Source organism: Rhineura floridana, chromosome 2, assembly GCF_030035675.1.
Source record: "Rhineura floridana isolate rRhiFlo1 chromosome 2, rRhiFlo1.hap2, whole genome shotgun sequence".
Classification (NCBI taxonomy): domain Eukaryota; kingdom Metazoa; phylum Chordata; class Lepidosauria; order Squamata; family Rhineuridae; genus Rhineura; species Rhineura floridana.
This window is the reverse complement of record NC_084481.1, coordinates 131624311-131634868: the sequence shown is the minus strand read 5'-3', so window position 1 is coordinate 131634868 and position 10558 is coordinate 131624311. Positions and strand designations below refer to the sequence as shown.

The following is a 10558-nucleotide window of genomic DNA, read 5'->3' as shown; positions in this document are numbered from 1 at the left end:
ATGCAATATTAGCACTTTTTACAGATTGAAAGTCACTTTGTTACTTCATGAGCATAAAATGTAATTATGTACAAGTTGGTCCGGCATAAAATTATCACATTTGGTATATTAAAAGTACATTTTATTCAAACAATTATTACAAATCGAATTTACTTTTTAAAGTTTTTACTTTTTTTTTGTAACAAATGGAGCTACAAGGTCCTGAACTGTAAGGAACACCTGTACTGTAAGGAACTTCTTTCATTTTGCAAGTTTATGAGGAGCAGGCAAAATTAAAAAAAACAAAACCCGGAAGGAACCATCAACATTAATAACAAAGAAAATCATTTATGTCTCCGCTAGTCCTCCACAGTGTTAACCAGACATAAAGCACCCATTCCAATAAAAAGAATGGAGAAAAAGGAGGGACCAAGATTCAATGAAACATTTTATTCATCATGCTAAAATAAAACATTCCATAATCCATTTTTTCTTAATTTTGTTCATTTTTTCCCATTTTTCAGGGGGAAAAAACAAAAAAGGCTTCAGAAAAAAAGGGAAAAACTGTTTTTTTTTTCAATTTTTTCTGGTTTTTTCCAGGCCCTCACATCTCTACTATTGATACTGTTGGCCATTATATACTCCTGGAGCAGCTCTGTGGGTTTGGAGTGAGGCACACTGTGTTACAGTGATTCCGTTCTTATCTCTTAGGCCAAGAGTTGCCAACGGGATATGGGGCGAGGTACCATAAGTATGCTGATGACATCTAGATTTATCTCTCTGTATAAAGTGAATCAGGAGACACAGTTCAGGTACTGCACCATTGCCTTGAGGTGGTGATGAGTTAGATGTGAGCCAAAGTTCAGTTTTAAATTAAAAACTGAATTCAGACAAGATGGAAGTGCTGTGTGTTCCAAGCTCTTGAGTTCAGGAAGTGTGAAAATGGCCTGTTCTTGATGGAGTTGCACTCTCCTGCTATACTGTTTGGTTCAGCTATGTCACTGGAGGCTCAAATAACTTCAGTGGCCAGGAGTGCCTACTTGCAGTTTTGGCTGGTTTCCAGCTATGACCTTTTCTGGATAAGGATGTCATCGTTACAGTAATCCATGCTCTGGTAACTTCCAGATTACTATTGTAGTGTGTTCCATGTGAGGCTGCCCTTGAAGACATTTCAGAAGCTGAAACTGGTGCAGAACACAGCATACAGGCAATACTGGCTGGACCATTGCACTTGGCCTGAAAAGATCCTCACAATATAGTCCCAAATACATAAGATATTGAAGGACTGCATACTCCCATGCAGACCTACCCACTTGTTAAGATCAGGAGGGGAGATCCTGCTAACAGTGTCACCACCCTCTGGGGTCTGTGGAGCAGTGACCTGTGAGAGGGCCTTCTCTGTGATGGCCCTCAGGTTATGGAACTCCCTCTTCTTTGAGGTGCATCTAGCCCTGTTGTTGTATGTCTTTCACCAGCACGTCAAGCCACACCTCTTTGCCCAGGCCTTTGGGGGGTGAGTGATATAAAGATTATGGTGCTTCCCCCTCCTGCAATGCTGGTTATTGTTTTAACATAAGTTCTAATTGCTATATTAAATTGTATTATGGAATTGTATGTGCCTCACCCTGAGACCTTATGGTGAAGGGTTGGTTACAGATTCAAACAAACAACAAATGCATAAATCAGGTGCTACAGTGGAGAAGTCTCTTTCCATCATTTCCATCAAGTGGAGGGACTTAGTGCAGAGCTTTCATTGAAGACCTAAGTGGATGGGCAGGATTGCACTCTCTCACCTCTCAAGGAGTCCTAGTATTGCTTCTCTACCAATAATGTCTCTTCAGCATCTTTCACATTTGGTTGGTGAGTCAACAGTGTACATTCAGCCACCTGTTCTGACTCAACTTTCCTGCAGTGCCTATTTTTTTAACAGTGTATTTCCTGGAAAATGTATCTGTAGTTCAAAAGAGATCATTGTATGTCTCCAGTCAGTTCCAGTCTTTGAGAAGGATGGGGCTGAGCCATGTTTGCTCAGGAGACCATTCATATTTCCAAAAGTCCACTTGAGAAAAATTCATACTGTGTTGCCAATATGTAAGCTGTACATGGAGGAACAAACAGGGTCACATGTGATCCTGGGACCACCAAAGCAGAGACAGAGAAAGCGAGAGATGGGTAGATTGCATCCTGGATCATGTCCTGTACACCATGTTACTTTTACACAAGGCTGAGACTTGCTCCCATGTTTTTCTGCATGTGTGAACCATTATCTACTGGCAAGTCAATCACTACTATACTAGGCTTGTTTTTTAAACACATCATGGAAATATCTCAATAGCAAAGCATTTGATTGGAATCCTGTGATAACTGAAAATTCTTCTTTCATTTTTATTGCTCCGCTAAGGCTCATTCATCACACAATTTCAGCTGGTAGGTTGTTCGATATTTTGATAGTTTGGTACAAAACTGACATGTATCCCTAAGAAAGGGAACTGCAGGCTTTCCCACCTCTTTCCCTTTCTGCTTATGCTCATTTCACATTTTGATTTTTTAAATGCTGAACTGCAAACCTTGCCTGCTATCCTGCACTTGTGGCTGATGCTCTCTGTATGTCAGAAATTGTTACTGACATTTCAATTTTGCTTCCTTTCTCCCCTCCTTTTCCTTTGACAGTATTATAGAGAAAATTTACATTTGAATAAAAAGCAAATAGCACATGTCAGAGAAAGCATCAGGGAATGTCAAATTGTTTTTTTCCAATTATGGCTCTATTTCAAATAGTGTAATGCAATTAAGGGATAATTACTTGAAGTGCAAAGCCAAGGTTATGATCAGAATTGGTTGCCCTTTCACTTTAAATTCTGTCTTTCTGTATAACATATTCCAGTGGGACAAGTTAAAGGGTTAGCAAATACAACGCACACGTTCGGGAGTGTTCAGATGTTTACTTCTGGTTGGGGTGCCCTTTTTTCCTTTTTTTTTTTTGTATCATGGGCTGTGTTTTGAGTTGACTGTAGGTAAGCTTACTTCTCTTCAGCATTATCACTCTGATTAATAATGTGATAAATTAGCTGGAGGACATGATATTAATTAACAGTATATTAGTCACATTTTATTGCCAGTCACAAGCCTTGAAATAGGAGCCATTCTAAGCCACTGACAGGTTATCTTCTGAATAATAAGCTGCGCTTGATCTTTCATTTGATGAAATGAGGCATCAGCAAGAAAATACTGATGGGGTGGGGAAGCCCCTCCCCCAAAAACCTATTGAAGCTTTCAGAACACTCCAGCATGCTGCTGCCTGTCTGCTCACACATTACACCATACATTTAATGTAATGAATACCAGATTAACCATATAGCCAAATATGCTGCGGTATTCTTCCTCCCCTTCCACACGGTCATTTGTCTCAACAGTGTGCCCGTATCCCAACACGCGGAACATGACAGTCATTCCTTTATCACATCTCAGAAAACTAGTAGCTACATTTTAAACTTAGTAGCACAATGCTAAGATAGTGTCACCATCTTTTCCATTTCAAATGTCAACCCCAGATACTTTTTTCCCTTTCAGCTTGTCTTTGTCTGAGCTCCCCTATCCATCATGCCCTTCCTTCATCAGTGTTGCAACTGCACTCCCTTAGAAGAGTTGCAATCACAATGCTGGTTTTTTTTCCTGTTGGGGAAAGTGAATACTCAGGCTTGTTCCAGGTATCCCTTCCCACCCACATCCATCAGTTCAGCATTAAATAACAACACCCCCAAGAGCTTATTCCACTACTCATGGGTTTTCTTAAGGGGGGATGCTTGGACCTCTTCCAGGCAACTTCTTTTGTGCCTTAACCCATCAGTGGTATGACAACTGTTGACAGGTCTGTGTTGTTATATAGCACAGATCTGTCAGATGGGACCCAACTCAATATTGCCTTCCAATATTGCCTTCACTACTTTTAAAGCATTTTAGTTTTAGGCTACTATTGCAGTGCTAAAAGATACACACCTCCTGTAAACAGCCCAAATGAGAGAGCACACATGCCACTGTCCTTCCACATGGCTTTACCCCTGCAGCAAGGCTGTCCCCACCCATCATACACTTGCTAATAGTAGGGGAACAGCTGTAGCTCAGTGGCAAGGTATCTGCTTTGCATGTCGGAGGTCCCAGGTTCAATCCCTGATGTCTCCAGACAGAGCTGGGAGAGTCCTTTGCCTGAAACTCTAGAGAGCCACTGTCAGTCAGTGTGGACAATGCTGAGCTAGATGGACCAATGGCCTGACTCAGTGCAAGGCAGGTTTCTGTGGTCTGTGTTCAGTAGTGGATCGTGACTAGGGTAGAGCTTTTCAAAAACATATATTTTCTCCCTTTCATTAGAATGACTCTGATACCACATTCTGGTTCAAGACACTTTTTGAAGGATCCATGGTCAATATAATTTCAGTTTTCTGACACTTTCATAGAGCAGGGAGGGCAGCTTACAGGCTTCCCTTGGTGAATTCTGACTTATATACTGTGTTTATGTATATGTTTATGGATATGGATATTGCTTATGTATTTTGCTTTGTAAATTAGTTTGATATGTTTTTTATTGTACCTTGTGTATTCTATTGTAAACCGCTTTGAGATCTTTTAGATAGTAAGCAGTCTATAAATGGAAATAATAATAATAATTTATTGGGACATGTTGATATGGATGTATGTTCAACCAATTACAAGATGAGTTTAGTACAAGCAAATCCTCTGTAAAAGTTAGTGCATGTTCCTGTAAATAGTTGCATGAATCAGCCTTCAAAACAATTTTAAAGTATCATGTAAAAATGATACATCAATCAGGAGTAGAAACATGTACAGTGACTCTACACATAGCAACATGAAACAAAATATACAATAATTTGAAGACTAATGCTAGCATGCCTCCAGTCCTGACCACTCTTTTTTGAGAAATCAGATTAAAACACATGGACTGTGGTGCATCGTTCCATGACAAATTCCATGTGCAGATAAAGCTCTCATTGCCAGCAATAGGAGATAGAGCCTCACTTCAGAATACGGGGCTGATTTGCTGGATTGTGGCCATAGAATGCACTCCAGCATACAGCTAACTAAGACCCATTGATTACAATGTAGGTATGTGCATAGGCATACAGCCAAAATTTTATCATGCAAAAAGATAAAGGCCAGCATGGTGTACCATATGGAAATAATGATCCATCAAGAGTCAAGGCATGAAATGAAGCTTCTGCATTAATTAGCTTATTCCATCAAGTAATGGCCCTTGTCCTATTAAATGGATTTTTTAAAAAAGAAGTGAAAAATATCTCCCACAATTTTATTGCTGGAATCTTTGACCACAGCAAGTTGCAAAAACAAAACAAAACCCCACCTTCAGAATTGATCAGGAGTAGACAAGCCCCAGGTTCTATTAAAGTGTATTAATGCCAGCCTCTGTGCAATTAGTGAAAAGTCAATTCCCATTACTAGTTAACACTATTGAATATCTGCTTTCTTTAATAAAAAGCCATGTCCAGTATAAAGAACATAAATCAATAAGAAGCAGCACTTTAAATTTATTCTGCCTTCTAAAACACAGAGATGAGCACTGTTCTCTTAAAACCTAAATGTCTGCCAAATGCCTGTGGTCTGTTACGCTTCTGGATAATGCTGTGGTAGCTTCACTGATCAGCTATTCAGTAACCAATTTGTAAGATATTCCCATCTAAAACCTGAACATTTGTATGTTTAGTAAAAAACAATTGTGTTCGTTCATCAGAGATGTCAGGCTTCCATAAATCATTGATGGGATTAAGGTAGCAATCGTTTAATCTTGAACAGTACCACTGCATTCAAAGAGAAATCCATGTAATTATTCGGAAAAGCCTGAAAAAATGCAATCTCTGTCATAAAACAATTCAATCCAGATGCAGATTTATGTCATTTTGAGGCTTCTCTGGAGTAAAGGGTCTCAGAAACACAGTTTTAAAACCCAGCACACAAACCAGTTAAGCATTTCCCACTTTCTATGTAGCCAATTCAAAATGATTTGCACTATCATCCTGTCACGTCCTTTCTGGCTTCCTCTTATTTCCTACATCATGTTCAAGGTCCCAGCTCTTATGTTTCCACCATAATTCTCTTCTGTTCTTGACCCTTACCTCCCATTTTTCCTTCTTTCTTGCTCAACCTCATCCACTTTCTCATTCTGTTTCCTGCTCCTTGTCCTGACTTTCTACCTCCTGCCATGCCAGAAGTCACCTTCTGTTCACCTCCGTACATGGTCAGATCTCTGAACCTATTAAGTTTTGGCAAACAATGTCATCCACTTAATTCCCAATGGGTGACTTGGGTTGCTACCATCCAGTGGCACAAGCAGATGTGGAAATGAGTCCATGGCCATGTGTAAATAACTATGAGGGAATGGGATACCCAAATTGCTTGTTAGGTCATTACACGTAAAACATGGAGAATAAACACATATGTCACCTGTCTTCCCCTTTGGTTGTAACATCTGAAGCCATCTGAGGTTTAGAGTACTGGCATAACATTTTAGGAGTTACAGAAAAGCTCATAATCCTTTCTCTTCACAGGGCAGGAAACTTCAGTTCATACTAGGTGAACTTACAAAGCACATTGCAATGTGATGGTGTGGATTCTCTCTAGTGATGGTTGATAGGCTCACAAGAAGGCTTTGAAGCCTTTAAGGTGGGGGTATTAAAACGGGTTTTGAACCTACAGCTTTAGTTCCGTTTGTATAGCTGCTAACAAAGAAGGTCCCTCTTTCGGTGCCTGCTGATGGCCTATGTGCAGCTGCTTTAACATTGCCTTTTTCATCTGATCATTCAGATACACAAAGTTTTATGAGTTATGCTATCCAACTGCCCACAAATCATACCCAGAGTTTGATCATGTTCAGTGACAATGATGATTGCAGACAGCTCCTATAATGTAGCACTTGAAAAAGAAAGTTTTCTCTCCATGCTTCAGAAGGCTTCTGCAATACCCTATCCTGGAGAGGCTTTTATCAACGTACAAATGTTTCTCTGCGTATTTGAAGTTATGGGTTTCCAGCCACAAAACACAGCAGTTTCTCCTGCATGGACAGCAGCACTGCTAAGACAGACTTCAGTTGTCCTGATATAAAGGACTAGCTAGGAGCAGTTGTAGATAATCCCAGTAAAAAACTAAAGTGCCAGAAATTTGCTGATTAGATGTTTTGGATTTTTTACTTTGGAAGGAAGAAATATTTCTGCCCATTACTGAAGGTAAGTTCCTTTGACTTTTCAGTTGGATTAATTGGCAAGATTACCTAGCTGTTTGTGAATTTATCACCAGATAAATTAGCAGCAGAAAATCACTACATAAAAATCCAATCCTCAACAATAGCAAGTAAGTGAATTAATGGAAAATTCAGTATCAAATCTGAATTGGGTGGAATGCTAGCCCATTCCTGCTGGAGAGGCCATACAGGAAGCTGCAAAGACAAAAGATTTATCATGCAGCTGGTAACTTGATATTCATACAAAGGAACCAAAGCAGCAGCAACAGCAGCAAAAATAATCAAGAGTCTTTGGGCACCTCAAAGACTAACATATTTAATTTTTAAGGTGCCACAAGGCTCTGCATACCCCTCTGGAAAGCAGAAGAAGAAGCACCACACTCTTCCAACAGCAACTTTGTTCTGACCATGCTTTTACTTTAATATGTCAACATGGGCCAGAGTACAGGGAGTGAACAAGGAGCTACAGAGAAAATAAACACAACTATAAAATAATCTTAAGGTAATGGTAAGCCAAACATGTCATTGAATGCATTTGTCTACTCTGAACCATTTGAAGTTTTTTCCTTCTTTGCTTTTAATTTAAAGCCAAGTGTCTTGATCCAAATTTTGCTGCTGCCATAAACTCACTATCTGGCTTCAGGTCAGCCTCTCAGCCTAAGCACCATCACCCCTGCCTCTCATCATATGATCTACCTTATGGAAAGGCTATTGAAACAATGCATGTGAGGTACTTTGATATCTTCTGAATTTCATAAAAGAGGAAGACATTCTAGCTCCTCATTAAGGCCACTAGGGGTCATCGTTTTTAAATCCAGAATCCATGACATCTCTCTCCTTAGTAACACCTGATTACTTTCCCCATTTATTTTTTCTATTTTTTCTAAAACCAAAAACTTGAAATCGGCAATGGAATGATGACTGCTGATAAAGTGGTCCACTAAGGGTCCTAGTGGCCTTAATGAGGAGCTAGAATTTCTTCCTCTTTTATGAAATTCAGAAGATATCCAGGTTCCCTTACATGGTCTCTACCTTCAGCTGTCTGTGATCAAGTAATTCTTAAGTGGTTTTACGGTCTTTATGTTCTTCGGTATATATATATGTACAGGCCTAGTTAACTCTTTTCTGAGGCGTTTGCATCTATGAAAGCAGTTTGCTTATTGGAAGATACTTCTTGCCAGCCCTTATTGTAAGTGAAAAGATTGTTTATAGATAGATTTTACATGCATTATTTTATTTTATATGCTCATGGAAGTAAATTTGTCCCTGCCTTTTTATCTACAGCCCCTGATGAAGGCCTAAATATACAAAGGCTGAAATGCATTGAGCTTGGATTAGAAATAAATACTTATTTTTCTAGCATTTTGGTTTTCCTTCCTCCTATTCGCCCAGTTTTACATGCTAGCCACTTTCTGTTGTTGAATTTCACATCAAACCTCATCTCTACCATGAATTCACCAGGTGGCCTTACCTCCTTTCAGTGAAACTCTGCTCATGAAAGAAAAAAATTATCCACATTAAAAACTCTTCATAGACCTCTCACCTCTGCACTTTGATGGCTTTGAAAAGGGATTAACATAAAAAAGATAAGAGACAGGCCTTTTATAAACAAAACCCCAAGGGCTAATTACAAGTTTACAAAAGTAGTGTATCATTCATACAACAAACACATTGCAAAGTAATGTAACATACAATGTAACAAACAAATTGTCAATGTCACAAATGATAATAGATTCATTTCTATACTGTATTCTTTATTTACAATCAAACATTATCTGGACAGCATCCATGTAACAAGAGACAGATGAAATTGCATTGTGTGGTTCAGATTAACAGGTAAATATATCCCAGCTTGATCACTGAGATCATCTGCAGGAACGGCCTTGGTCTCCCCCCAAGTTGGTGAGGCTCGTTTAACATCAAAACACAAAATTGAGCATTCAGTGTCATCAGCCCAGTTCTCTGGAGTGCTCTGTCAACAGAGATTCAGCCTTGCTGGTCTATGACTGTAATACATTTATTGTACTGTATTGTAACAGAGATTCAGCAGGCGCCTTCTGTTTTAACTTTTAATCACCTGCTGTTTCTGTTCGGCCAGGCGTATGCAGGCAATCAAGAAGTTGTCTTTTTGCAATAGTTGACCTTTGTTTTTATTGTATTTTTAATGTTTTCATTGTATGGTGGTGGTTTTTTTAACTTGTAAACCACTTTGATGTTTTTAATGAAATGGCAGTATACAAATATATTTGTAAATAAATAAATAAATAACAATTACAGGTAAGTCCTCCTCTTCCACCAGGTTCACCAAAATTGCTTGAAATTACAAGAGTCTATTTTGCTTTCTCTTTTACTGAATGTGATTAATATTTAACTATTGTCAATTCCTATTTTTATTTCTGATTTCAGGGAAGTTTTAGAGCTTATCCGAAAGAGTGACGAACACATTTGAAATGTCCAACAGCTGTCTGCAAATGGATTAAGTGCACAATGAAACTTGCATTTACGCCTGGCTGAGGGGAGTTGGATACAGGGGATCTCCAGCTAAGCCGGCTGGGTCCCACCTGAGCTGGGCTATGCCAGCACATGTCCCTCAGCCAGGGCTCAGCTGGCCAGCCCAACTCAGCTGGGATCCAGCCACCTCAGCCAAGTCTGGCACACGTGGAACCCCCATAAGACCAGAAAAGGGGGCATGTCAGAGGTGTGCCAAGGGAGGGGCTGAGGAGACTTTGGCCATATCCAACTTGTGTTTGGAGAGCTCCTGCAGCTCCCAATCCAGGCAAAAGTTACACTGGGAAAATAATTGCAATAGAAGTCAATGGAAGGGCTTACTCCCCAGTAGGGGTATTTGGGAGACCAGACTTTTTCTTTCTGGTCCATGCACACAGCTCCTGGCTGAGCCAGTGTTCAGCCAACCCAGAGGCTCCTGAATGCAATTGGATGTAGCGGAACTTTACGCCAGCTCAACTTACGATGACTTCCCCTGAATTGGATTGCTCTGTAAATTATTAAATGAAACAATACAGAAAACCAATTATTTGTATTTGTGTTATATTTCATGTCCCATTAGTCTGCAATAAGTATATGTATGCTTTTTTTCATTTATAAATTACTTTTGCATATTTTAACCGCTCCCTTTTTTTTTGCTTATGTTTAAAAGGAGATTAGACAAATTTATGGAAGATGAAAAATAATAATGAATTTGAACCTCCAGAATCAGGGACAATATACCACTGAATGCCAGTTGCTGAGGAACAGCAAATGGAAGATGGCTGTTGCCTTTGTTTTCAGCTCATTGGCCATTGTAGGAAACAGAAT

General features: G+C 39.5%; 1 long non-coding RNA gene across 1 annotated transcript; it reads left to right on the top strand.

Annotated features, from left to right (window-relative positions):
- The first annotated feature begins 8352 nt into the window (after window positions 1-8352).
- LOC133378308 (uncharacterized) lies at window positions 8353-10274 on the top strand. The gene is made up of 2 exons (XR_009760946.1): window positions 8353-8432; window positions 9650-10274. It is a non-coding gene; the product is annotated as an uncharacterized LOC133378308 (long non-coding RNA).
- The last annotated feature ends 284 nt before the right edge of the window (window positions 10275-10558 follow it).